Source organism: Peromyscus leucopus, chromosome 6 (genome assembly GCF_004664715.2).
Source record: "Peromyscus leucopus breed LL Stock chromosome 6, UCI_PerLeu_2.1, whole genome shotgun sequence".
Lineage (NCBI taxonomy): Eukaryota > Metazoa > Chordata > Mammalia > Rodentia > Cricetidae > Peromyscus > Peromyscus leucopus.
The window spans coordinates 104,121,613-104,148,965 of NC_051068.1; the positions used below are offsets into that span (position 1 = coordinate 104,121,613).

Below are 27,353 nucleotides of genomic sequence, written 5' to 3' on the forward strand. Positions count from 1 at the left end.
GGAAGCTAGGAATCCAGAAAAGAGCATCAGCAATGAACTTTCTTTTCCTTGGGTTTATTTTTCCTTTTCAATAAGGAGTTCCTTTTTACATTTACAAAGCCCAGGCATTTTGCCCAGAAGGCAATGGAAATGGATTGGTTTGCTAGCATGCTGTCCGAGTAAATGGAAATTTGAACCAACAATTTTTTTTTTTCTGGACAACCACAGAAGTAATGCAGAAGCTTAGTGCCTGATCCATGGGTGACACAGAGGGTCTCGATTCTATGTAGGTGAATTTGGGTGACCAGCCCACCGACTCCCTACTTCATGGCTCAAATATCTGTACAACAGGGAGGTAGAGATACATAAACATTTCTACAGAACTCAGAAAAAAATGACATGCTGGGGTTTTTTGAACTATGTACCTGGATGAAGTTTTGAAAGCCGAAAAGCCTTCAGTCCTGTGTGCACTGTTGCAGGGTTTGAAGTCTGCATGGGCCTCTGTGCGGAAGGCTGTTTAACAGGCGGCTTGGGACATTCGGTCCTCTTGTGCTTCAGGTGGCTGTCCTGTCTTGACTCTTCCAAAAAATAAAGCTGGGTGTGGTGGGACACCCCCATAGTCCCAGCTCTTGAGAGGCAGAGTCAGAAGGAGCAGGACTTCAAGACCAAACTCCTTCATAGATAGGGACTTCAGGCCAACCTGGGCTACATGAGACCCTGACTCTAAAAGTTTTAAAAACAAAGAGAGCCTGGCGGTGGTGACGCACACCTTTAATCCCAGCACTCGGGAGGCAGAGCCAGGCAGATCTCTGTGAGTTCGAGGCCAGCCTGGTCTACAGAGTGAGTTCCAGGAAAGGCCCAAAGCTACACAGAGAAACCCTGTCTCGAAAAACCAAAAAAAAAAAAAAAAAAAAAAAAAAGACAAAGGAGTAAGAGTGTATTTATGAATGAGCGTTGTATAGTTTCTCTGTGATACTCACAGACTAAAAAAACCTCGAAGTGTGCAGCTGACGAGATGGCTCAGCGGTGAAGAGTGAGCACTGGCTGCTCTTACAGGGAAGAAGAGGGGTTCAGTTCCCAGCACCCACATGGCAGCTCACAGCTGTCTGTAACTCCAGCCCTAGGGGCTCCAGTGGCCTCTTCTGGCTTCTGTGGGCCCTGCATACGAGTGACGCACAGATATACATGAGGGCAAACACTCGTACACATAAAAACAAACGAACTTTTAAAAAGAAAGCGGATTGTTTGACAATGACTTTACACCAAAGAGGTGACTTCTTTTTCTTTCTTTCAATTTACCTTTTCTTGCAGTGCATCAAGTTAGCTAAATCATGGTTTATCGACTTTCAAAAATGTTGCTTGTTTGGGCTGGAGAGATGGCTTAGAGGTTAAGAGCACTGGATGCTTTAACAGAGGACCCAGGTTCCGTTCCCAGCACCTGTAAGGTGGGCCATCAACCATCTGTGACTCCAGTTCCAGGGGACCCGACACCCTCTTCTGGCCTCCATAGGCACCAGGCAAAACACCCATTCACATAAAATAAATAACTCTTTAAACATAAAGGATGTTGATGATCTTTCTAAAGGAGGGTCAGGAGCTGGAAATCAAGCTCAGTGATACAGTGTTTACTAGATTTGAGAGCCGGAGGCCTCCCACAGGGGGGTGGGGTGGGGTGGGGGCAGGGGACCGGTGTCTCTGAGAGAAAGGTGTGGTAGGGTTTGTTTGGTAGGGCTGGGTGTGGTGGTACATACTTGTAATCCAAGTCCTGAGTAGGATTACATAAGAGGACCAGGAGGTCAGAGTCAGCCTGGACTGCACTCGGAGACCCTGTTTCAGAAGAAGGTCGGGGAAGGACAGCTTGTAGGTAATGGTTCATGTCGGTTGCCTTTTCTAAACTGCACCACACTGTAAATCAGCGTCTACAACTATTTCTTTGGTTTGATAAAACAAACTGATTGAGGCAGGAGAAAATAGATCTATAATACTTATCTTTTTAATCTGCTTTTAATTTACCTGAAGTCAGGTATTTAACCAGTAAATTTTATCAAGTTTCCACTTGGTTGTTTATCTAAGGATCACCCTATGTCCTTTCTAAGCGTGCCTAAGCAATAGGAAAAGGTGTTTTCTTCCTTTTTTTTCTTTTTTGAATTATATGAGGATGTTTGTGGAAGTGTCTTTTGTGACTTCCCTCATGTCATGTATTCGGCCTGGAGTAATTATTAAGGGAATAAAGGAATGCACAAACAGGAACAATAAGAAAATTCTGTGTTATGGAATGTCACATAACCAGTGAGTGGGGGGATAATATAGTTCTACCTTGTACATTGTTCTGAGGGGGTAAACAGTGAGGCCACTTTAGAAAGTGGGATAGAAGTTAAAAACAAAAACAAAAAACTCTAAAGCCTGGTGAGATAGCTTAGTAAATAAAGATTCTTGCTCCTGGCCAGATAATGAGGTCAATCCCTGGGATTCACATAGTTGTGGAAATTCATTCTGCCAATAGTTTTGGGGTACAAGCCTCTTGTCTTGCGGTACTTGACTGCTTAGTAGGAGAGAGAGAAGGGGTGACACTCTCTCTTGGGGTGAGCAGACTGGGTCAGGCGGCAGGGAGTGGCTTGTTGTTGGTCCCCACCGGCCTTGAGGAAGCTGGATCAGCAGCGGATCCGCAGCACGTCCACCTTGCTTTGTATCAGTGAGCCTGTTTCCCCATCCCATCCCTTAATAAATTGATATATATACACACCTCTGTGGGCTCTCACATCACATAGTGGAAGCAAAGAGTTGCCCTCTGACCTCCACATGTGCCCTATGCTACATACATACACATCTACAACACAACACACCACACATACACTAAATAAATGAAATTTAGAAAGTTAAATGGGGTTATTTTAAGTTACTAAAAACATCAGATGGCTCTGAGCCCTGTTTTGACTAAATCATGATAATGAATATTTGGGTGGGGACTAAGGAAGGAGAGGGCAGACAATGATGGGGAGAACTTTGTTTTGTTTTTGTTTGTCGAGACACGGTTTCTCTGTAGCTTTGGAGCCTGTCCTGGAACTCTGTAGCCTCGAACTCACAGAGATCCGCCTGGCTCTGCCTCTCGAGTACTGAGATTTAAGGTGTGCGCCACCACCGCCGAAGGGGAGAACTTTTTTGTGGATTTTGTATTGTACACTTTCTACAACATGTAACCAACCTGGATCTTGTCAATAGAGTCGGCTGATTGGTGAACCAAAGGAAAAGAATCAGAACGCCATGTGAGGGTGCAACCGAAAATGAGGAGAAGACTGACCACCGTATCCATCTCACCTTGGGAATTTGATCTGTACACCATCCGTCCTGTTCTTGGGATCATGTTAGCGGCTCTTTGGTACGTGAAAATGCGTGTGCTTTCAATCGCCTCATGCTGAGTCTCTCTAAACCTGGTAGTTTAGTTCTTCATTTGAGAACGCTTAGGGCAATTGTTTTGCATCCTTCTGTTTAGTATTTCTTATTGGATGATCTTTATAGTCAGAACCTGCTACACTGTGACTAAAATGGTTGCGTATTGAGTAACTGTATTTCGGGCGTTCAGAAAAGAAACCCAGAGGCTGTGTACCACCTTTTGCTGGCGTTACCACCCATGTCACTTCCTGACTGGAGAGGATGAGGGGCGGGGCAGAATGAGAGCAGTGAAGCCTTGCCCCCTTCCAGCAGCGATGGCAGCAGGGAACACGAGTGGTCTTGAAAGGAAATGGACAGCAACTGCCAATCAGTCGGATGGAGAGATGGAGCCAGCGGGGCTCCTCCTCTTGTCTGAGCACTTACAGGGTGCTGGTGCAGGGCAGGGGATGCTGAGTAGTCCACATTGTGAGGGGAGATGATGTATTTGAAGTGCGAAGTGTATGAACCGAGATGTCACACGAGAAGTTGGTATTCGTCTGGGACTCAGAAAAGAAGCATGAGGTAGAGATATACATTTAACAACAGTCAGCAAATAATAGCAATGAATGTCCCTGGGGGAAAATGACATACTGGAAGGAGTGAGAGGAGGTCCACAGGAGAACCAAATGTTACAAGTGAGGCAAGAGGGACCCACGGCAGACGAGGCTAAAATACATATCCACGGAGAGATGAAAGCCGGAAGGTATGTCAGGGAGCCCAGGAAGAGCCTCCTTCCAAGGAAGATGTTCCTGAGAGAACAAGGAAAATAAACAGTGACGGACGAAGATGATTCTCAGACTTGGTGACACTGAGGTCTTGGCTGGGCCGTGATTGAGTGGAATCCCGATTCAATGTGGAGACCTCCTGTAGACTGATCAATAAGGAATGTGAGTGCATTTCTAAGATAAATTTATGCAATGCGGCTGATGGAAAATGAGGAGTGACTGCTAATGAGCACAGGTTTTTGGAGATGGTGAAAAGGTTCTGAATTGGATGGATTGAGGGCTGGGGGTGCATCTGAGTTGGGAAGGCGCTTGCCTGACATTCACAAGGCCTTGGGTTTGATCCCCAGGGCCGCATAAACTGGGTGATCTTACACACTTCTGTAATCCCAGAAGGTGGAGGCTGGAGGATTAGGAGCTCAAGGTCATTTTTGCTACATAGCAAATTCAAGGGTAGTGTGGGCTCCTGGAGACCCTTTGTAAAAAACAAACAAACAAACAAAAAAAAAAAAAAAACAAAAAAAAAAACCAGGGCCAAAAAAAAAAAAACGGTGGAATGCTGAAGGGAGGGAGGGAATGAGAAAGGAAGGTGTGGGGAGAAATAATGGCAGGGTGACGGGGTAGCCAATGGGAACACAACAAGAAGGAGTTGGGAAGCAGGAACATTGCCTTTGCTTAGGTCGCTGTTATGTGTAGCGGTAACGCCCGCATTACCGATACCCGTTTACCATGTCTGAGCAAAGGGCTGCGGATTAATCCCAGCAATCAGCATACCTGGAGAACTTATCGACGTCGTCGTTCCTGGCGAACTTACCGACGTCACTGTTCCTGAAGAACTTACCGACGTCACCGTTCCTGGAGAACTCACCGACGTCACCGCTCCGTGTGTTGAGTTCTGAATCCTCTTCGACCCCTCACCTGGTGTCCGAAGTTACCTTTCCCGGGTTTCGGCACCAGCTGCTGTCTGAAGTTTCCTTCCCGGGTTTCGGCACCAGTTGCGGCGCGCTCCTCGGCCAGCGAGGAAGAACGACTCGAGGATTCTTCTCAGAACACACTTTATTGGAGCGCCTCTTGGTTAAGGGAGAGCGGGAGGTGAGGGGCCCCGAGGACTAAACTGCAGCTGCTTATATAGGGAATCAGGCAAACGTGCCGTACTGTGATTGGGTCCCGCCAGAATGCTAGCACGGGGAGCCACGGGATAGGCTGAGGACATAAGGCCAACTACCATACTCGTGCATCATAGCCAAATATGGAGTTGTTTACAGCTAGGCTACCAGGAAGCCAGCGCCATCTTTGAATAGCGGCTCCCTACAGTTATGGGCTGAGTTGTGATTCTCCCCAATTTACATAGTGAAGCCCTTGCCCCAGACACCAGAATGTGACCATACAGCTGTTCCTTGGCTCATTAGGGCCTTATCTGATAACCCATCGTAGTCTGGAAATACAAGTTGAAAATGCATTTCAAACACTTACCTACTAAAACTGACACCTTAACAGCATAGTAGTACCCTGTGCATCGCTGGCCGGTGGCCATTATAATCTCATGGCTATCTGGGAGCTGCTGCGATGGACTGCTGCCGCCTGGTTTCAGAAACTAGGATCACGTTACTTATTGCTGGCTCGGGAAATGATCCTTATTGGAGAAGTATGTTTTCTAAGTTGTGCAGATTGATTTTGAGCCACTGTAAAGTCAGAAAGAGTAAGCAGGGCCCTGAAGGGACGGTCCTGTGTGTGTTTGAAGGCAATGCCTTTCTAGGGGAGGTTTAGTGAGGCTGTTAGGGGCGCCTAGCTGGTGGCATTCTTATAGGCAGAGGGCATGGAAACCTACAGAGTTAACAGGGACGGGTGCGCATGGAGGAAAGACCACAGAGGATGTAGTCCTAAGAGGAACACTCACAAGGGCAGGAGAGAAGCCTCAATCTAAGACGTCTAGCACCCAATGTTTGAAAACAAATTTTAGTTGATTAAGCCACTTCATCTGCGACATTTTACCGACATTTTACCGTAACACCCCTGTCCTGGTTGCTTTTTCCTGTTGCCATGTTAAAATATTCCAACAAAAGCAACTTAAAGGGGAGCGAGATTAATCTGGACCACAGATCAAGGGTATAATGAGATGAGAAAGCTTGTGATCGTGAGATAGGATCTTGGAGGATGCACCAGAAGGGTGTGGGAGCAATGGGTGGGGTGGGGTATGGCCAGCAAAAATCGATTCTAACAGTATGGAAACAGTGGGTGAAGGGGATATGTAGGAGAAGCTCGTGAGTGTGTGTGCTGACTAGTTTTATGTCAACCTGACACAAGCTAGAGTCCTCTGAAATGATGGAACCTCAATTGAGAAAATGCCTCCATAAGATCTGCCTGTGGGGCACTTTCTTAATTAGTAATTGATGAGGAGGGCCCAGTGCATTGTGGGTGGTGCCACCCCTGGGCTGGTGGTCTTGAGTTCTATAAGAAAGCAGGCTGAGCAAGCCATGTTGAACAAGCCAGGAAGCAGCAGTCCTCCATGGCTTCTGCATCAGCTCCTGTTCCCAGGTTCCAGCCCTGCTTAAGTGCCTGTCCCAACTTCCTTCAGTGATGGACTACAATGTGGAAGTGTAAGCCAGATAAACCCTTTCCTCCCCAACTTGCTTTTGATCATGATGTTTCATCATAGCAATAGTAACCCTAACTAGGACAGTGGCATTGGAGAGGGACTTCCAGAAGTTATTCCTGACTTCTCTGGAACCAGCAGCCTGAAACCAACTCCCACTCCAACAGGTGGGAGTCCTGTGGGACTAAAGTGGAGACAGACTTAGCGTAAGTTGAGGAGCACTGTCTCAAGGAGGATCATTGCACCAGTACAAACGGTCTTATTTTCTATTTCCCGTTTCATTCAGAGGCCAAACCGCTATGACTAATCTGTTTGTCATTCTTCACTCAGGATCCAAGGACCACTAACCTTGTGTACTTTGATATGCTTGGTAGTGAAGGACAAGTATCATGGGGATCATCAGGAGCCACTTCTGGGAGAAGAGAAAGAGTGCAATTGATTCCAATAGGGCAGAAGTCGGGGCTCCACTCCCTATTGATCAGAAGAGGAAGCCTGGGGTCCACTGTGATTGCTCATAGCTGAGGAGAGAGCAGGAGTGGTTAGGGTAGAGGGTGGTACACATCGCCTCACTCAGGGGACTCTGGCTGGCTGAACCCCAGTGATTGAGGAGGAAATGGGGCGCTGTGATTGACTAACAAATTGCTTTGCTCTTCTTGGATGGCCTCACTTCCGCTACAGTGGAAGAGTATGGAGTTCCTATGGCACAGGGCAGACCCCCTTTAGAGCCTACTGCAGGATGGTGGGGGAAACATGCCTCCTTCCATTCAGCAGGAGCAAAGGAGGCCATATTTTGATAATGACATGATTCCCAGGAAGGTTAATCTGAGACAGCATTGTCTAAACTTGTTGGTTTCCTCGGACTTATCATGAAGTCCATCTGTGACTTAATGAATCTTTAGAGGAGAGAGTCCAAGCACTGATCTAGGGAAGTGCCCAAGATGACTCTTACACGAAGAACACTCTGGAACGTTTTCACCTAAAATAATGATCCTCTACCTTTTTGACTGTCAATGTGGTAAATTATACCATGCTAAATAAACATTAACCATGATTTCCATCAGGGGCCATGCCTTCTTGAGAGGGACTTTCCAACCCTCTCCTAAAGAGTGAAGGTCACCCCCACCACCCCACTGTTGATGGTTTTCTGTTTGACAGTCGCTGGTATAAACTCTAGGCTAGAGGACAAGAAGTCACTAACCAGTTAAATAGTTATATTCTGGTTTTTTTAAAGAGAATTATTTTTCAAGGTGTTAGCGTGCCCGTGCATGTGTGTATGGTGCACATTTGTAGAGAGGCCAGCAAAGGACTCCAGCTGTCATCCTCAGGAATGCTGTGCACCTCTTTGGAGGTAGGGTCTCTCCTTGGCCTGGAGTTATGCTAGACTAGGTGACCAGGGAGCCCAGGAGAATCCTCCTGTGTCCTCTTCCCCAGTGCTGGGGTTACAAGTGTCCATCGCCATGCCTAGATTTTCCGATGTGGACTCTGGGAATCACGCTAAGTCTACAGTGCTTGCAAGGTAAGCACTCTACTGACAGGAACCCTTGCAGCTCATGTTTCTCAGAGGCTTCTGTTACTAGTTGTAAATCTGTCTATAGGAGGCCAGTCACCTGGCGCAGCAGCGTCTCCAGCTATAAAACTGAAGTCAGCCTTCAGATCCTGCTGTGTCCACCAGGAGAGCAAATCCCCGTAGGGCTCCTGAGGACAGCCTGCCAGAATTCTCCTCTTTGCTTCAGAGCTGGTTTCTAGTCATCTCCCTAGCTTTGTTTCAACTAGAAATTCTCACACGTACCCTTCCTCCACAGAGTTTATTACGCCACGATTGATGACCTCCCTCCACCCTTGATGACCTCTCCACACGACCTTTCCTAAAGAGACTGGAGATGCAAATTAAAGCAGGCTTTTTTAAAAGTGTGTGAAGATGGACGGCCTTCCTGGAAGATTCTAACGTAGATACCCAGACCTGAGGGTCCCGCTCGTTGCCGAAGTGGAAATACCTAACGAGAAGTGTGCCAAGTTGGTCTGTGCATCCACACTGGTTCTGTAATGAAGGGGTGGTAATAATTACACAGTGCTGTGCTTTCCATAAGAAGGAGTCCAGGCGATGGCCTCAAGCATGTAATAAATCCTCCATCAATTATCTTTACAGCTTCCTAGTACTGTACTTAAATATGATCGAGGATAAAAAGTCGATAAAGGGTGAGTAATAACGGGTTAAGTCTTTGCCTTCTCTGCAGCCTCTTCAGCAGTCTTAGTCCGTCCTGTGTCTTCAAACAGTGGCCATTACAGTCTGTGTCACAAATATGGTCTATAAATTCAGCATGGAACAACACCTTGCATTTATACTAATGGTGTTGCTGAAAAGAATCCAGAGCCTTTCAGGGGCCATTAACTCATTTATCATATCTATACATGTCTTCTTGAATTAAGCTTCTATGGCTCCCTAGTTTGTGTTTGGTATTTAGTGTCAAGTGCTTATAGATTCAGGAGAAAGTAGTTGTCTATCATCCTTTTAAAAGTATTTTCTTTTATGCTCTTAAAATTCAATGTTTTCAATTTAATTTCCCAATCCCATGCTCCACCCACTGCATAATCCCAGATGACAGGCTTCACTGTTTCCCTTGTTTGCCACTGTATACGGTACACCAGGATGAATGGAACGTACGGTCCCACGAGTCTCCTGTTCCTCCCTCCCATCTCTCCACAGATGCACTGGGACCACAGATTCACAAATGTTTACCTTCTGTGGGCTCTGGGGATGCAAACTCGGGTCCTCCAGCTCACATGGCGAGTCCCTTACCCACCCCAGCCTCTTCCGTTGGGTCTTGGGGACAATTAATCTTGTCCTTCTTTTAGTTTTGGCTGTCTTCCTTTGTCTGGTTTTATTTGATATATTTACTTTTCCTCTAGTTAAACTCAAAGGAAAGAACTACCTTTATTTTCATACTTTATATTTAAGTGTTTTTAGTAGCAGCCTACTTACTATTTACATGTGACTATCTGTACTTTTCACCCACTTGTGAAGGCATCAGTCCTACAGGCATATAGCAAGTAGCCACTACATGCTGAGTTTTAAAAGGGAGAGAAAGGGCGAGAACATATTCTTGTAATCAGGGTTTCCAATACAATTGAAAAAAATAAGATAAATAATAAGGATTACAATTATCATAATGTGATCATGTTTTATACATTTTTTTTTTTTGAGCTGAGGATCAAACCCAGGGCCTGTGCTTGCTAGGCAAGTGCTCTACCACTGAACTAAATCCCCAACCCCCATGTGATCATGTTTTAATGTATTTGTTTTCAAAGTTTTGTCATCTTCACCCCGAACCCCCACACCTACCCCAAGCTATGGGCAACATACCAGTCTGCTTTTCATTGGTTTTAACTTCTTTGGTAATCCCAACAGGCTAATTTCTGGCTTCCCACTGCCTCTCCTACATGGTAAGTAATTTAAGCTATAGACAACCATATAAATAGGAGAGGATAAGAAAATTCTAGGCTAACAGTGGTGCTTAGGATTACTGAAATAAGTGTACTCATATAGTCAGGATCATGGCAGGAGAAAAATTCATATTCAATTTAACCAAAATGAGGTTTTTGTTTGTTTGTTTGTTTTTGTTTTTCGAGACAGGGTTTCTCTGTGTAGCTTTGCTCCTTTCCTGGACCTCGTTTTGTAGACCAGGCTGGCTTCGAACTCACAGAGATCCGCCTGTCTCTGCCTCCCAAGGGCTGGGATTAAAGGCGCGCGCCACCACCGCCTGGCCAAAATGAGTTTAATGCAGATTCTATTTACATGTCTTCAAAGAGACCAGAATAAGGATACAGTAATAAATGTCAGAAAATGGCATCCCATAGATGCTGGGAAGTCATTCTCACCTGTACACTTGAAGGGGAGCGAGGGAAAATTCCAGAGACAGGGAGGTTGGAACTATGGGATCGGGAGAGCTAGGCTATCTTAAGTGAAGAGTGTAGTAGCCATACAGAACTACAGCAGAAGGGAGAATTGAAGTTCTCCAATTCTTCTCAGTCCTCCTGCCCTCCCCACTGTCCTCTTCTAGAGGCCTAAGGAAGAGGAAATTCAGGGGATGGTGCTGGTGAAGGCTAAGTGTCCAGCCTGGGGGACCAGGCTGAGAAAATGACTCAGGAGGGACAAGTGTTAGTTAAATAGCCGGTCAGCGCTGGGGCTTGTCGCTCTCTGGGATCTGCGGTAGAGCAGCGTGTGCATCACTGAGGCAGCCACTTGGGCATCTCCAACACAAAAAACAGACAAGGGGCAAATAGAGGAGACCATGACCTCAGGGTGCACCTCAGCCAGGCTGTCTCTCACCACACCAGCTCCTAGACACTGCAAACACACAGCTGTGGCCACGCTGTTAGCCTTTATCCTCTTATTTTGGTGAGAAAATGGCTTTCTGTCCAAAGATTTTCTTTTTAGTAAGTGCCAATTAGGGAAGAAACAAAAAGCCATCGTCAAAGTAAGATAAGAGGCTGTGCAGGCTTTACCAACTCCATTCCAACATCATACACAGACAGACAGACAGACACACACACACATACACACACACACACTCACATACACACACACACACACACACACAGCCCAGGTCATCATAAGATTTGTGATCCATGAACTCCTCAGAAGACTCCTCCCCCAAAACATCCAGACAACTATCTGTGTCCAGGATCTATCTTACTTAGAATTCATTTATGACTTATCCTAGGGGTGTGGCAATTAAAAAAAAAGGTATTTTTTAAAGGCAGGGTCTCACTTAGCCCAAGCTAGCCTTAAATTCACTGTCATTGAGGATAACCTTACACTCTGCTCCTTCTGTCTCTACGTTGTAAATATCAGGATTACAGGCACATGCTGCTAGGCATGGCCTTATATAAATTATTGTTTGGGCATCACCATTCACCAGTTGCTTAGTCAGTGAGAGCTCTAGGCTCCTTTGCCCACAGTGGTTACCTTCTCTGGTAACATAATCTGACTAGAGATTCCCAGACATTGCCTTCGATAGAAGAGTTCTCCTAAACAACTAGAGTTTAATTAAGAAGACAGCAAAACACAAAGTAGTCTGCTTTTACCTACCTTCTGGCCTCCAATTCCAAATGAGCTTGACCGATATTATCAACTAAGGACTCTTCATGCTCGATAAAGTCTGCTAAAAAGCAGAAACAGACTGGAGAAGGTGTCCTCACTTGTCACCGAGACCCCTGGTTTCCCTTGCCAGAGCAGTTCAGTGCAGGCTTCCCCATCTGGACTGCCAAGACTGGCTGGGCAGCCATGAACAATCACAGGGGAGTTAAAGCTGAGCCTCCGCGCCTGATGGGGCAGGGGTGCTGGGTGACCTTTTGCGCTGTCTCAGGATGCTAAAGAAGAGCACTCAGCTGTGGGTGCCATGCAGGAAAGTTGGGAAGCATTGCTTTAGGGCGATGGTGTGGACATCTAATTGCAGCTCCGGGGGTCAAATGGAGAAACAGAGGTGCTGGCTGTCACCGTAGAAAACTCTTCCAGGGGACATCAGTGAAGCGACGGAGGACAGACTGCTTCTAAACACAGTTCAGAGGCAGGTTCTGGAGTTACGTGTGGAAAATGGGAAAGGGAGAGAATGAAATAAGAGATGGAACGGAGGTAAATGGCGCGTGCTGATAAAGTAGGAAGGAAGAACACCCAGGGACTTCATGCCTACACCTGCTATTTTCTTTGATAATTCAGAGGAGGTTGAATCATCAGCTTGGAAAAGTGAGGCAGGATCTGGTTAGGGGTCTGAGGAAAGATTTGAATATCTACTGTCCAAAAGGAGAAAGGGAGCTGACAGGAGATAAAACTGCCAATGGTGAAGGCCAACCTGAGGGTGGAGCTGTAGTGTGTGTGTGTGTGTGTGTGTGTGTGTGTGTGTGTGTGTGTGTGTGTGTGAACCTGAGGGTGGAGCTGTAGTGTGTGTGTGTGTGTGTGTGTGTGTGTGTGTGTGTGAACCTGAGGGTGGAGCTGTAGTGTGTGTGTGTGTGTGTGTGTACTGAGGTGGAGCTATGTGTGTGGTGTGTGTGTGTGTGTGTGTGTGATGAACCTGAAGGGTGGAGCTGTAGTGTGTGTGTGTGTGTGTGTGTGTGTGTGTGTGTACCTGAGAGTGGAGCTATAGTGTGTGAGTGTGTGTGTGTGTGTGTGTGTGTGTGAACCTGAGGGTGGAGCTGTAGTGTGTGTGTGTGTGTGTGTGTGTGTGTGTGTGTGAACCTGAGGTGGAGCTGTAGTGTGTGTGTGTGGTGTGTGTGTGTGTGTGTGTGTGTGTGTGTGAACCTGAGGTGGAGCTGTAGTGTGTGTGTGTGTGTGTGTGTGTGTGTGTGTGTGTGAACCTGAGGGTGGAGCTGTAGTGTGTGAGTGTGTGTGTGTGTGTGTGTGTGTGTGTGTGTGTGTGACCTGAGGGTGGAGCTGTAGTGTGTGTGTGTGTGTTGTGTGTGTGTGTGTGTGTGTGTGTGAACCTGAGGGTGGAGCTGTAGTGTTGTGTGTGTGTGTGTGTGTGTGTGTGTGTGAACCTGAGGGGGAGTGGTGTGTGTGTGTGTGTGTGTGTGTGTGTGTGTGTGTGAGAACCTGAAGGTGGAGCTGTAGTGTGTGTGTGTGTGTGTGTGGTGTGTGTGTGTGTGTGAACCTGAGGGTGGAGCTGTAGTGTGTGTGTGTGTGTGTGTGTGTGTGTGTGTGTGAGAGAGAGAGAGAGAGGGGGGGGGGAACCATGTGACTGTGTGGCCCTGGCTTCACAGTGAATTTGAATTTACTAGAACATACACCCTTTCTGGATTCCTGGCTCTCTCATTCCTGCAGAAATGCATTAGATGGCTATAGAGCCTTAGAGTCCCACGGTCTAAACTTCACTCCGAACTGGTCCAGTTAGATAGACTCTCTGGGGGTCCAGGACACAATGATTTTTCAGAAGCTCCCCAAATGATTCCAATGTCCAGCCAGCCGTGAGAGCAATAGGTCTGAGTAGAAACTCACTGACTTTAGTTACTGAGGGAATGGAATTCAGGCTGCACCACAGAAGCCCCGAAGCTAGGAAAGCCTGCGTTTCATCCTTAGGAAGTGTGAGTTTGGGACATGGTTATCAGGGAGAGATTTAGAAGATCCTTAGTTTAGAGTGGGCACAGTGGTTATAAGATTGGACCCAGTCATGGTCAATGGGGCCCTTTTAAGTACTGCAGGGAACAAGCTATGGTATGGCAGTTAAGGGTTTGAAGCTACAGTGTTGGGAGGTGGAGAAGGGCACCGTTGGAGCTGTCTGTGGTTGGACTTGTTCATAGCTTCAGATGGAACATTCTTCTAGGCTAGGCAGGTTCTGACTCACACCTTTTCCAGATCCTTTTATGACCCCCACATCCATGTTTCCCAGGAAATGTCTCTTGTCTTTGGAGCCTGAGCTTACCTTTGCTTCCCTGGACAAAGAAACACATGCTGTTGGGGGCTGTGGACCACACCTGTGCTCCCAGCTCCTGGGCAGGATGAGGCAGGAGAATCACGAGTTCAAGGTAGGCAACCTAATGAGACCCTATCTTAGAAAAAAATTTACCCAACACACACATGTCTTATTGTGAATGTTTATTCATTTTCCTTCTTGTTTAAAGAGAATGTGGGGTCGGAGCACTGAAGGCTGAGAATGAAAAAAAAAATCATTAGTGAAGTGAAAGGCTAACCTCTCTTATTAATTTTTCTTGAGACTATTTACCTAGGTTCTCTACTCAGAAAAAAATATTACTACAAAAGTGACCCCTCTGTGTGTCTGCCTGTCCTGTAATGTTCCAGGAGGAAAACAGTCAAGGAGAATGGCTGTGCTGAATAAGGACTATATTTATTACTCATTTAACTTATCACATCCCATAGCTCTAAAAGAGTGATGCCATGTAGCATTGCAAAACTGTGATGGTGGATTAGGTAGAGTGTGGGGGACACCCCTTCCCCAACAGCAGAGTCATTTCTGATGGATTATTTTGAGATAGCTGAAGGTCAGGTGATCCGGTGGCGAAGGAGTTTGTACCTTGTGATTTATTAAGAAGTGGGTGTACTTCCCTCCAGCAAGGGAAACATTAACCTTCTAGAAGGAACACTGCAGTCCTGATAATCTGTGGAACATCGATGGTCACACGGCGTATCTGAGGGCATCATGTAGACCCTGGAGCAATACCTGGCTAAGACTTGATCTATTTCTGAGAAATAATCAGTATTCAGAGATCCTGGTGATTGAGGCTGTAGTGCCTGCTGCTGCGGCCCTGTGGGCCCCACGTCGGAGGAAATTACAAGAGGATCACGAGGTCTACATTACCGTAGAGAAAGAAGGTGGACAGGAGAGCTCGGCCTGGGAAGTGAACACAGATGGGCTGGGAGTTGTGGGTCATGCCTGTCATCCCAACATGTGGGAGACAGAGGCATGGAGATCAAGACCAGCCTTGAATACATAGGGAGTTCAAGGCCTGGGCTACATCAGACCTGGTCTCAAAAGACAAAAAGAAAAAGAAAAAAAAAAAAGGAAATCTGAGTATCCTGACTAGATTACATGTATATGTACCAGATTACATGTATATGTATACACACACACACACACATACACACACACACACACACACACACACACACACACACACACACACTTATGGGAGTCAGAGAACAGCTTTCCAGAGTTACTTCTTTTTTTCCTCCGTGGGTTCCAGGGATAGGACTCAGTTTGTGAGGCTTGTTCAGCAAATGCTTTCCCCTGCCGAGCCATGTCTCTGGTACCAGGCCAGCACAATTGCAGGAGAGGTGGTACAGAGCAGAAAGACATAGACTACCTCCCAAGGTATTCTCTCCACGTTTCTTAGCCAGTGTCCCTTGGGAGACTTGTCCTGAGACCAGCTCCTTGCTCCTTATAAAGAGCCCCGAGGCCACATGCTCTGTTCCACATCCTGAAGGAAAACCCACAAAGCACATGGCAATGTCAGGGGTCTGAGGAGACCCGGGGTGAGGGGGTGGGGTGGGGATGGAAGAGGAGGTTTTATCTTGTTTTTGTAGCAAGTTCTTTTCATGTCTTTGACCACGGAGTCCCATGTAGCCGGTCATTCCCTGGATTGCCACCTCTAAGTGGCAGTATCCCATGGTGGGCAAGGACCCTCAGCTCTCCTTGTTCCTGGCTCAGTCAGAGAACAACTTCATGCCCAAGCTTTTGGCTTTACAAAATGGACCCAAGAGCAGGAGGCGGCAGTGTCTCTCCCCAAGCAGAAGTCATCACTTGTTTATCACTGAACTAACCTACCAGTGCAGGTCAGGTGCCCAATAAAGCGTGTTCACCTGTCCAGACAGTAGCGGCATTTCAGCTTAACAGGTGAGATGGCAGTGACCCTGATCTAGCATGTCAATGCCATGTGGTTCCAGTAGGTGCTCCTCCAACTGCTTCTCTTGAATGAAGCACCTGGCTTCATTACTGGTTTGCTCTGAGTCCACGCGGAAGTGATTTGGCTTTTGTTTCTTGGACTCGGCATGCTGGGTGCCGTGTCTTGTGAGTTGAATGCTTGGGTACCACAGTCGAGGGGGAGGAGACACCTTATTACGGGGCTGGTCGGAAGACGAAACGTTAATGCAAGCACTGTGTACCTCAGTCTGGTTTAGAGGTTTATGTTGGAAAACCAGCCCTCCTCCCGCTCCCATCTCTGCCCTAATCTAGAAACAACCGAGAAATAGGATACTGACCAAACTTTTGGCGTTGCTTTCGATAAAATCTGTGGAGAGAAGCGAAGTCTCATCACTTCCCAGCCCTCACGGCCACTTCACACCCTTCCAACTCAACACTCTCGGTGATTACATGTGGAGAAACACACCAGGCTTCCTTTGCTTTTTTAATTTAAAATCTTTATGTATAATAATAGCTATTATTATTGTTGTGGTTGTTATTGGGTATGTGTGCACGCATACATGCGTCCCACGGTCAGAGAACATCCTTCCAGAATCACTTTTTTTTTTCCACCATGGCTTCCAGGGATAGGGACTCAGTCTGCGAGGCTTGTTCAGCAAATGCTGTCCCCTGCCCAGCCATCTCACTGGTACCAGGCCAGCACCACTGCAGAGAAGGTGGTACTGGGCAGAAAGACCGGTTATCTTGTGGGTTAGCTTGCTAGGGCTGAGTGTAACAGCAATTTATGGGCTCATAGTTCCAGGGGCTAGACAGAAGCCTGAAGGTAAGCCTTTGCAGGGCCATGTCCCTCGGAAGCCTCTAGGGCACTGCTTCTCCTCTGGCCCTTCCAGCCTCACCTCTGGAGCCCCAAATAGCCTTCGGCTTGTGACCACATCACCCTAATTGCTGCTTCCACCATTGTATTGTGTTCTCTCTACATCTGCACGCTGCCTGCCCTCTGGTCATGCCTGGGTCTGTGTCCAAATGTTTTCATTTTGTAAGAACATCAGTCATACAGGATTTGGAACCATCCAAACCACACCACAGTATTTCCAATGTCATTATATTCTGAGACGTTCGGGGTTAGGACTTCAACATATCCCTTTTAGGAGAACATAGTTCAACTCATAATATCCTGGAAACCGTGCCCTCTAAAATGAGGAGCCAGGGAGCTAAAGATATGCACTATTCCATCTTTCCTCATTGCCAGGCAGGGCATCATTTTTGCTTTCCTGGGGGAGAAGACACAGAAGCCAAGCATGTCCAGATTATTTCTAGCTCTTCCTTTTCTCCAAGGGTTGGAATTTAGAGATTACCCACACCTCCCTCTTGAAGATGAGGAGTTAGAAATAGGCTGCCCCATTCCCAAAACATCACCCAGTGGTGGCTGTGGGGCCAATTAGCTCTTTGGAACTGCTAGAGGTCCTGGCTTAAAATGGTCTGTTGGAGTATTCTGTCTCTCCTGGGCCCAAATGTGTACCTGTGTGCACTGATAAACCTGGTTACCTAGACACCAGAAACCAGAGTGCTCCTTGGTGCACGTGGGGCCACCTCCAGTTGGCCATCCCCTAGGGAGTTGGTCCTTTCAGGCCTGAACTTGGTTGTTGTCAACGTTCTCGCTGGTCTTAGAAATAGCTAGCTGTTAGCAACTAATGTATGACAACATGTACTTAGATTTTCAATTAAGATTTTGGAGAGAGGAGTGAATATTTAATATTGAAAAAAAATGGAGTGGTACACGAAGCAAAGATACTATCTTAAGCAACAGTGGAGGAGGCTGGAGAGATGGCTCAGTTGGTAAGGTGCTTATCATGCAAGCCTGGGTACCTGAGTTCAGATCCCCAGGACCCCTGTGAAAAATGGGGCACAGCAACACATACTTATATTTCCAGAGCTGAGACAGGCAGATCCTTGGGCCTTGCTAATAAGCCACCCTAGCCTAATTGGTGAGCTCTTGGCCAGTGAGAGACCCGGTCTCAAAGAAAGTGAATGACATTCCTGAGGATGACACTTGAGGTTGTCTTCTGGTTTCCACATGCACAATTACTCACACATAACACACACACACACACATACACACACACACACACACACACACACACACACACACACACACACACACACACACAATCATGGAGAGATGGCCCAGCAGCTAAGAGCACTGTCTGCTCTTGCAGAGGATCCAGGTTCAATTCCTATCACACATACGATGGCTAATAACCACCTAAAAGTCCAGTAAAGGAGTCCAGTGCCCTCTTCTGGCTTCCACAGACACCAAGCATGCATGTGTTGCACAGACATTCATTCAGGCAAAACACCTACCCACATTAAATAAAAATAAATAAATAAACCTTAAAACAAAAGAAAGGAAGAAATAAAAAGAGATATCATCTGGCTGAGCAAGCTTGACACCTTCATGAACGAAGAAAAGCTAACCTGGTTGAACATTTACATGACCTTGATTGGTGAGGGCCACGGGCAGGAGAATCTATCTCTAAGGTATGTATTTCTCAAACACAAGTTCAGAGCAGAACCTCCGATAGAGGAACTTTCATTTGAGAAGGAAAAACTGGGAATGTAATGTGGAACATGCGTACAGAGGCCTGGAGAACGGAAGTCAAGTTGAGGCTTTACTAGGACAGAGAAGTTTATGCAAGTTGTCTTAGGGATCTGGCAAACTCTGATTAGAGAACATAGCAAGGACTGTGTAAAGTTTAAGGTCACAGTTGGCAGTTCATTGACAGTTGTTAAGAAGAAAAAATATAGTAAGAAGATAAAGCAGGCTCTAGAAGTTCCTGAAACAGTCATTTGTGACCAGGAACATTTTCCCCTGAGACCTCTTGGCTCTGTTTTTATGGGCATGACAAGAATAATTTCCTGTGTTCTCAATTTCCACACTGGTAACCACAGGGTTCCATGGGAGCGGGGGAGGGGTGTGTGTGGGGGAAGGGACTGTCTTTCCCTCTTTGTCCGGAGAGCAGATTGGCTAAGTTCTCCCCCAGCACTACTTAGCACCTTTGGAATCACTACCCTCCACCACACATCCTGTTATCCTAGATTATAAATCCTACATTATCACCTCTCAGGAGGTAAACTGGTCCACAGGCAACTTTGTTGCTTAGTTTTCTGCCTATGACTTTGTGGTGGAATTTTTAGTTAAGTAGATGGATGATACTCTCACCAAAGAGTTGATTCGTGACTTTCCTGGTATACACAAATTCAGTCTTGAAAGTTGTATGTTTTATGCACCATGATTGTTTCAAACACAGAAACAAAAATACCCAGGCCGATCGTCTGTACTCAGAAATGTGACAGTATGTTGGCCATCCTTTTTCTTTTAATTAGTTTTTAGATTTACTTAATTTATTGTATATGTATGAGTGTTTTTCCTGCACGTATATCCACCATGTGTGTATCTGGTGCTGTAGAGTTCAAAAGGGGGCAGCGGATCTTCTGAAACTGGAGTTACACGTGGTTGTGAGCCACCATGTGGGTGTAGGGACTAGAACTTGGGTTCTCTGCAAGAGAAAAAGTGCTCCAAAACACCAAGCTCTCTCCAGTTTCCCATTCTTTTTTTCCTTCCTTCCTTCCTTCCTTCCTTCCTTCCTTCCTTCCTTCCTTCCTTCCTCCCTCCTCCCTCCCTCCCTCCCTCCCTTCCTTCTTTCTTTCTTTCCTTCTTTTCTCTCTTTTTTTTTTTTTTTTTTAACTTTTTTTGGTGTGTGTGTGTGTGTGTGTGTGTGTGTGTGTGTGTGTAGGTAGGTCAGAGGACAACATGCAGGAGTCCGTTCTCTCTTTCCACTTTGTGGGTCTTCACGATTGAACTCAGGTCCTGAGGCTTGGTGACAAGGCCCTGGAAGCCCCGTTCTTTTGCACTAACTGGCACTTTCTTTACAGTTTCCATCGACAAACCCAGCTTCCCCACATGGAAGTGGTGTTTCATGCCAGGTACTCAAGTGTTTCCAGGAATCCTGCTAAACAGTCACCTAAAAGTCTCCCTCTAGACTCCTTGTGACTCGTTGGGCTGTTGCTAACAGGGAGCCATACACCGCTCTGGTGCCACCACTCAAGACAGAGAAGGTGTACTGTCTAGTTTTGTGTCAACTTGACACAAGCTAGAGTTATCTGAAAGGAGACTGAGAAACTGACATAAGATCTGACCATAGGGCATTTTCTTAGTGATTGATGGAGGAAGACTCAGCCCATGGTGGGTGGTACCATCCCTGGGCTGGTGGTCCTGGGGTTTATAAGAAAGCAGGCTGAGCAAGCCATGGGGAGCAAGCCAGTAAGCAGCACCCCTCCATGGCCTCTGTGTCAGCCCTGTCTCCAGGTTCCTGCACTGAAGGAGGTCCTGCCCTCACTGCCTTTGATGACAAACTGCTCTATGGAACTGTGAGTGAAGTAAACCCTTTGCTCCCCAAGTTTCATCACAGCAATAGTAACCCTAACCTAGCTGGAAGGGAATGCCTTTTTGCTGTATTGTAATGTTCACAAGGTGCCCTGTTTCTGAGACCCTTGAAGCCCAGTCATGGTCTACTAAACTCAAAGAAAATTATATATTAGAAGGTTATTCAATTAGAATCTGATGCCAACTGATCATGTGACCTGCCTGGGGAGCTGAGACGAGAAGCCCTAGTTAATTAGTTCTTTATTAAACCAAAGCAGCTGGTCCTTGTGCTGCTCTGGCCATTTTGTTCCTTAAAGGACAGAAGAGCGAGCAAGGGGGATGGTATATCAACTGGAAAACGGCAAGTCCTGGATGCTGAGTGGTGTCAAAAGGTAGGCATGGGGCAAAGACTAGGTATGTTCTGTTTCCTAAACTCAAAGAAGAGCGATAACAATCGTGCTCCAGGTTTGATGGTGCATATCGATAATGCTGGCCTGGATAGCATAGCAAGACCCTGTCTAAAAGAAAGAAAGAAAGACTTGAAAGAACAAGAAGAAAGAGGAGAAAAGAAAGAAAATTAGAGGGGTGTTGGTGTTGGTGGTGGTGGTGTTGGCACATACCATTAACCCAAACATTCAGGAGGCAGAGGTAGGCAGATCTCTGTGAGTCTGAATCTAGCAGAGTCTGCATAGTGAATTCCAGGCCATGCAGGGCTACAAGTGAAACCTTGTTAGAGACAGAGACAGAGACAGAAAGAGAGACACAGAGACAGACACAGGGACACAGAGAGAACTAAGAGAGACAGACAGACAGAAAGGCAGAGGGTGCAGACAGACACACCACCTCTTGCTTTCTGGCCCAGTGTCCTCTGGTCTGACTGGATCTTTAAATAGTTGTTCAGTAAGCTTCTGTTTCTTGATTCTCTAGTCTGTTTCTTGGCTCACTCAGGAAGCTTTCAGTGATACATGATTTGCAAGGCACTCAGTGGAAGCCTGAGACACAGATGAAGTAGACTGAGAACACCTTAAAGGCAGGAAGGGAGACCTTTCCATCACTGTAGCATCAATACCTACCGCAGCAAGGCGGCTGGCACACTGTACGGATTTAATGACTGTTTATTGAATAACTTAATGAAGTTCTTAGCCATATGTTAACAAAACAATGATCATCCTGTAGGGTTTTTTTGTTTGTTTGTTTGTTTGGTTTTTTTTTTTGTTTGTTTGGTTTTTTTTTGGTTTTTAAAGACAGGGTTTCTCTGTGTGCCTTTCCTGGAACTCACTCTGTAGCCCAGGCTGGCCTTGAACTCATAGAGATCTGCCTGCCTCTGCCTCCTGAGTGCTGGGATTAAAGGCGTGCGCCACCACTGCCCAAGGCCATCCTGTAGTTTTAACTTTTCAAATACATGTAATGTAGTCAAAGATTTCAATAAATATTATACTGTGAGTTGCATGGTAGAAATTTCAATAGGATTTTGTTAGCTAGAGAGCATCCCATAATAACCTGTAGAGTAGATAGTCTTTAACATCTGAACCTCAGCTTCACTACAGCACCATTGTGTTCCCATGCTGCCTCAGATGGCTCATCCAAACTTACAGTTCCAAAGTAACACGTTCTTCCTTATTGCTACTGAATATTTCATTCGACCACAGCTCAACCTGCATGAAATAACCGGCATTAAGAGGGTGCCATTTGTTCTGGTTACCTCTGTGAAAAGGGTAGCATGGCCCAGGATGATGATTGTTTCGAGGACATTTATAACAGCGGGTGTGTTCATGGTCTTATTGATTTCTCATTGCACTTTAAAAATAGAAGCCATAAATTATGCATGGCCAAAGCCACTTAGGAATTGTAGGGAACGACACTTAAAGGAAATGGCCCAAGAACTGAAGAGTCAGCTGGCTCAGAGGAAGAATTTCTAACAATAATCCTATGGAAGGCTCCCAGCCATGCTCTCGGCCTTGGAGACCACTAAGGGCCATCTCTGATGTGAGCACAGCCGTGGGTGAGAAGTTGGCTGTGGGGAGGGAACACAGCACTCAGGGGCCACCTAGAGGTGGGGTAGTAAAGTGACCACATCCGAGACCACAGGTGAGACTATCCTCGCAGCCATTTGTCCCTTAGCTGCTGAAGGAAGCCATGAGGCCAAGGCTACCCTGCCGCAAAGCAGGGCCAGGCACTCCAGCTCCCTCACAGGTGGGATCGGAATGGACTGGCATTTATGTGAGACGGTCTCCACGGAGTCCAGACTTAAGTAACAACTTAAGTAAAACATAGCTCTCTGAACAGATGAAGATAGGTTTCTTCTGTATCCCAGAATCTAATCAATATTTATATGTATAATCCAGCTATTATTTGTCTTAAAAGGGCTTACTGGGAAATGTTATCATTTTTACTATTTTCTACAGAGAAAATATTTTCCAGTTTCAAATAACCCTGAACTTTTAATTATAACCTGTTTTTATGTTCAAGCTATCTGTGTATTATTTCTCCTGCAGTTATACATAAAATGTTTTTACATTTAAAAAAAAAGGGACAAAAACTAAAAAAAAAAAAAAAAAAGTAACATGTGGCAATTTGATCTGAAGCAGTAAAAGGTCTCTTCAACTCCACCTGATGACATTTGAAGACAGACAGCTAACTGGGGTGCTTTAAGGCCCTCTAGGTCTTATGATGAAGGCATGGAGAAGAGTGAGTCCAATTCTGATTACTATTTAAAATCCAAATGATTCAAAGTTTCAACATAAATTATTTTTTCCCCAGTTGCTTCAGTAACGTTTCACCGAAGCAGCATCTCAATCTCCTAAGGAATGGCCACAAGAGGGTTGACTCCAGGGTTTACTGATATTTGGGAAGTGTGCTAATAAAGGGGGAAATGATCATCTTGCTTCTAACAAACACCACTTTAATTAAAACTGTAGAGGGAGCCGCTCCAGTTTCCTGATTTGGCAGCTTGTCTGGCATTACAGCTCAAGTAGATTAGTGGTATACTACCAAGATGGAAAATATGCCTTAAATCTCCTGTCTTATTAACATTCTCATATAAACATTCTTTGTAATCTCCCAATAAGTTGTGAAGTCCTTAAAAATGAGAACAAGTAAACACTGAGCGCAGCAAGCTAGAAACAGTTTCTCAGCAAACGGAGCTTGTGATCTTCCTATCAAGAAGAGAAGAATCTCAATAGTAAATACAAATTAACTTTGTGTATTGTTATAGTTTGGACAGGAAATGTTCCTCCAAAGGCCCATGTATGAGGCAGAGGCAAGCAGGTCTCTGGGTTCGAGGCCAGCCTGGTCTGCAGAGCGAGTTTCAGGATGGCCAGGGCTACACAGAGAAACCCTGTCTGGAAAAACAAAAGAAAACAACAGAGTTCAGTTGCCAGTCTATGGTCCTACAAAGAGGCGGTGAGACCTCTAAGATGCGGCACCTGATGGATAGAAGTTCCGGCCCTGGGGTGCCCTTGTAGGGTATCAGGACCCCGCCACTTCCTGTCTTCCTTTGCTGTCACGAACTTGTCAGCTTTGCCCTCCCATGCTCTCCCCTGCCACAATGTACGTCTCATAGACCCCAAAGTCGTGGGCCACCAACCATGGGTTGAACCTCCTGACACTGTGAACCTGACTAACCCTTCCTAAAGGTTGGTTATCTCAGGTGAACACAATAGTGAGAGCCTCTTATCCCAGCACTCGGGAGGCTGATGCAGGGCACTGTGAGCTAAAGACCAGCCAGGGCTGCATGGTGAGAGCCTTTTTCAATAAACAGGCTGGTTATCTTTGGGTTTTGTCACAGTGACCGGAAGCTGACAGATACACATATCCTGTCCATTGACTTTCCATGGGTTTATAAGTTATGTCAGATGCTTCCAGGAATTTTCAGAGGAACAGGTTGGAGATGACACATGGAAGCTGACCTTTTACAATACTTGAGATATTGGTTTGTGTTGAGACTAGGTTTCTCTGTGTAGCCCTGTCCATCCTGAAACTCACTCTGTAGATCAGACTGGCCTGGAACTCAGACATCCGCCTGCCTCTACCTCCCAAGTGCTCAGATTAAAGGCATGCACCACCACCTGGCTGAGATACTGGTTTTAAGGGTACAATTGAGCTATCCCATCTCCCTCCCTAGAACTCACACATTGCATTTGTTTGGATACCCTTAAGACAGACAGCTGCAGGAAATGATGGCCATTGTAACTGAGGATTTTTTGAGACAGGGTTTCTCTGTGTAGTTTTGGTGTTTGTCCTGGATCTCGCTCTGTAGACCAGGCTGGCCTCAAACTCACAGAGATCCGCCTGGCTCTGCCTCCCAAGTGCTGGGATTAAAGTTGTGGGCCACCACTGCCTGGCATAACTGAGGTTTTAAAGGTGCAAATTCTCTGGCTAAAATATCATAAACTCTTTGTGGAGCAGACTGCTCACTTAGCCATCCTGAAGGAAAATGAAAGAAAAATGGACTTTATTAAGAAGTCTGGTGAGTGCCGGGAGGTGGTAGTGCACGCCTTTAATCCCAGCACTCAGGAGGCAGAGGCAGACAGATCTCTGTGAGTTCGAGGCCAGCCTGGTCTATAGATCGAGATCTAGGACAGGCACCAAAACTACACAGAGAAACACTGTCTCAAAAAAACAAAAACAAAAACAAAAAAACAAAACAAACAAACAAAAAAAGAAGTCTAGTGAAGTATTGAGTCTCTTTACACAATTTTAAACTTTTGTAATAACCCCAGGCAAATAGTGAATGCTACCTCCAGACAGATCTCTAACAACCAAATTAATATGACAAAAAATACTTTATTTGAGATAGGGTCTCATGTAACCCAGGTGACTTCATACTGCTATGTAGCCAGAGATGACCTTTAACTCCTGATCTACCTGGCTCTACCTTCAAAGTACTAGGATTATAGATGTGAGCAACACACCTGTTTTGTGCAGTGCTGGGAGTTGAACCCAGGGCTTTGTGCTGAGGTGAAGCCATATATACACAGCCAAGAAGAATGGACAGCTGAATTAAAAAAAACATCAACAATTTCCAGAATTTAAAATCCTGAATCATGACAGGACACTAGTGGAATTCAGGTGTTTCTGGTACATGGACTGCTCTCACCCAATGTTGAGGTTGAACTGTTGACCTTGTGTACATCCTACTTCACAAATGAGTCTGTCAATACGCTAAGCCTATAGGCTGAAGATGATGCCCCAACACTGCGGAGGAATCTCAGGTGACTGTCCAGGCAGCTGGCTGTTTCTGTCAACTCACAATTTTTTGGAAGTTGCTTGCATGTACTTCCTGTTTTTATTTTTATTAGGTAATATTGTTTCCTTCTTGGGTCTCTGAGGGAGTTGAAGATTAGTTAGTTATAGTTGAAGATTAGTTATAGTTGAAGATTAATTAGGATAGAAAGTGAATTAGATACATTTTGGACTTACCAAAATAGGATAGATAATGGAATTATTTTCTCTGGACTAGACATTGTTTAGGTATTTATTACTTGTATATATTGTATATAGTTATTGTACTTTTGTATATAGTTTTTCTTATGTTAATTATAAGCTTTTTCCTTTTTTCTTTTTATTAAAATAGAAAAGGGGAAGTATGGTGGTATTTTATTTGTACTGAAAGGTGATTTTATTTGTATGTTAATAAATAAACTTGCCTGGGGGTCAGAGCTAATAGCAAGCCATAGCAGAGCTGGGTGTTCGTGGCGCATGCCTTAATCCCAGCACTTGGAAGTCAGAGCTAGGTAGATCTCTGTGTGTTCAAGGATACAGCCAGCATTGGAGACACACGCCTTTAATCTCAATACCATAGAAGACCTGGAGGGCTGTACATACAGGCAGAGACGAGGCAGTCATGTGTTTGGGTTTATAACCAATGAGAAGGCAGAACAGAAAGACTATATAAAGACAAACACACAGGAAGTAGGTCCTTTTGGAGAGGTCTTTTGGCTGAAGAGGCTAGCTGCAGCAGGCGGTAAGGCTCTTAGTTCTGATCTCTTGGCTTTCTTCTTTGCATTGGTTCTGTGTTTCTTATTTAATAAGACGGTTGTTTACATCTACAGCTTTGTTCTTCCTAGGTAAGTATAGTATCAACTGAGCTACACCAAACACATTAAAAATTCTTAAATGAAGCCGGGTGTTGGTGGCGCACGCCTTTAATCCCAGCACTCGGGAGGCAGAGCCAGGCGGATCTCTGTGAGTTTGAGGCCAGCCTGGGCTACCAAGTGAGTTCCAGGAAAGGCGCAAAGCTACACAGAGAAACCCTGTCTCGAAAAACCAAAAAAAAAAAAAAAAAAAATTCTTAAATGAGCAGAGAAATGTAGTGTGTGTGTGTGTGTGTGTGTGTGTGTGTGTGTGTGCTGAGGAGTGTGTGGTGCAAGAAGGTGTGTGGGTGCCAAGGGAAGGTGTGTGGGTGTGTGGTGAATGCCCCAGCACTCACTCAGAGGTAAAGGACAATTTAGTTATTTCTATTCACCATGTGGGATCTGGGAATCAAACTCAGATCTTTAAGCTTGGTGGCAAGTGCCCTTACCTGCTGAGATCCTGAAAAATTGTTTAAACATATAATTTGAAATTTATGACTACTTTTGGTTTAGAGAAGGCCTTGTTTTGAGGCAAAAGTAATATACGTATTATATTTACATGTAATACAAATTAATTATATTTTATATAAAACAAGTGATTGGGGGCATGTAGAGATAATGAGGTCTTATTTGAAGCCTCTTTTCTGACCTTTGACCTAGTTATCCTATGGTTCTGTCGTGTTTAATTCTCTTGATTTTCAAAGACCAAGACGTTACTCCTCAAAGAAGCTTGAATCATTCTGCCTGAAGGGAAAGAGCAAGTGC

At 45.5% G+C, this 27,353-nt stretch overlaps 1 long non-coding RNA gene across 1 annotated transcript in view; it reads left to right on the forward strand.

Annotated features, from left to right (window-relative positions):
* Positions 1–20,793: 20,793 nt before the first annotated feature.
* Positions 20,794–27,353, forward strand: part of LOC119088224 — a 34,668-nt gene continuing 28,108 nt past the window's right edge. The window contains exon 1 of the long non-coding RNA XR_005091849.1: positions 20,794–20,906. This is a non-coding gene — a long non-coding RNA (uncharacterized LOC119088224). The remainder of the gene's footprint in view (positions 20,907–27,353) is intronic.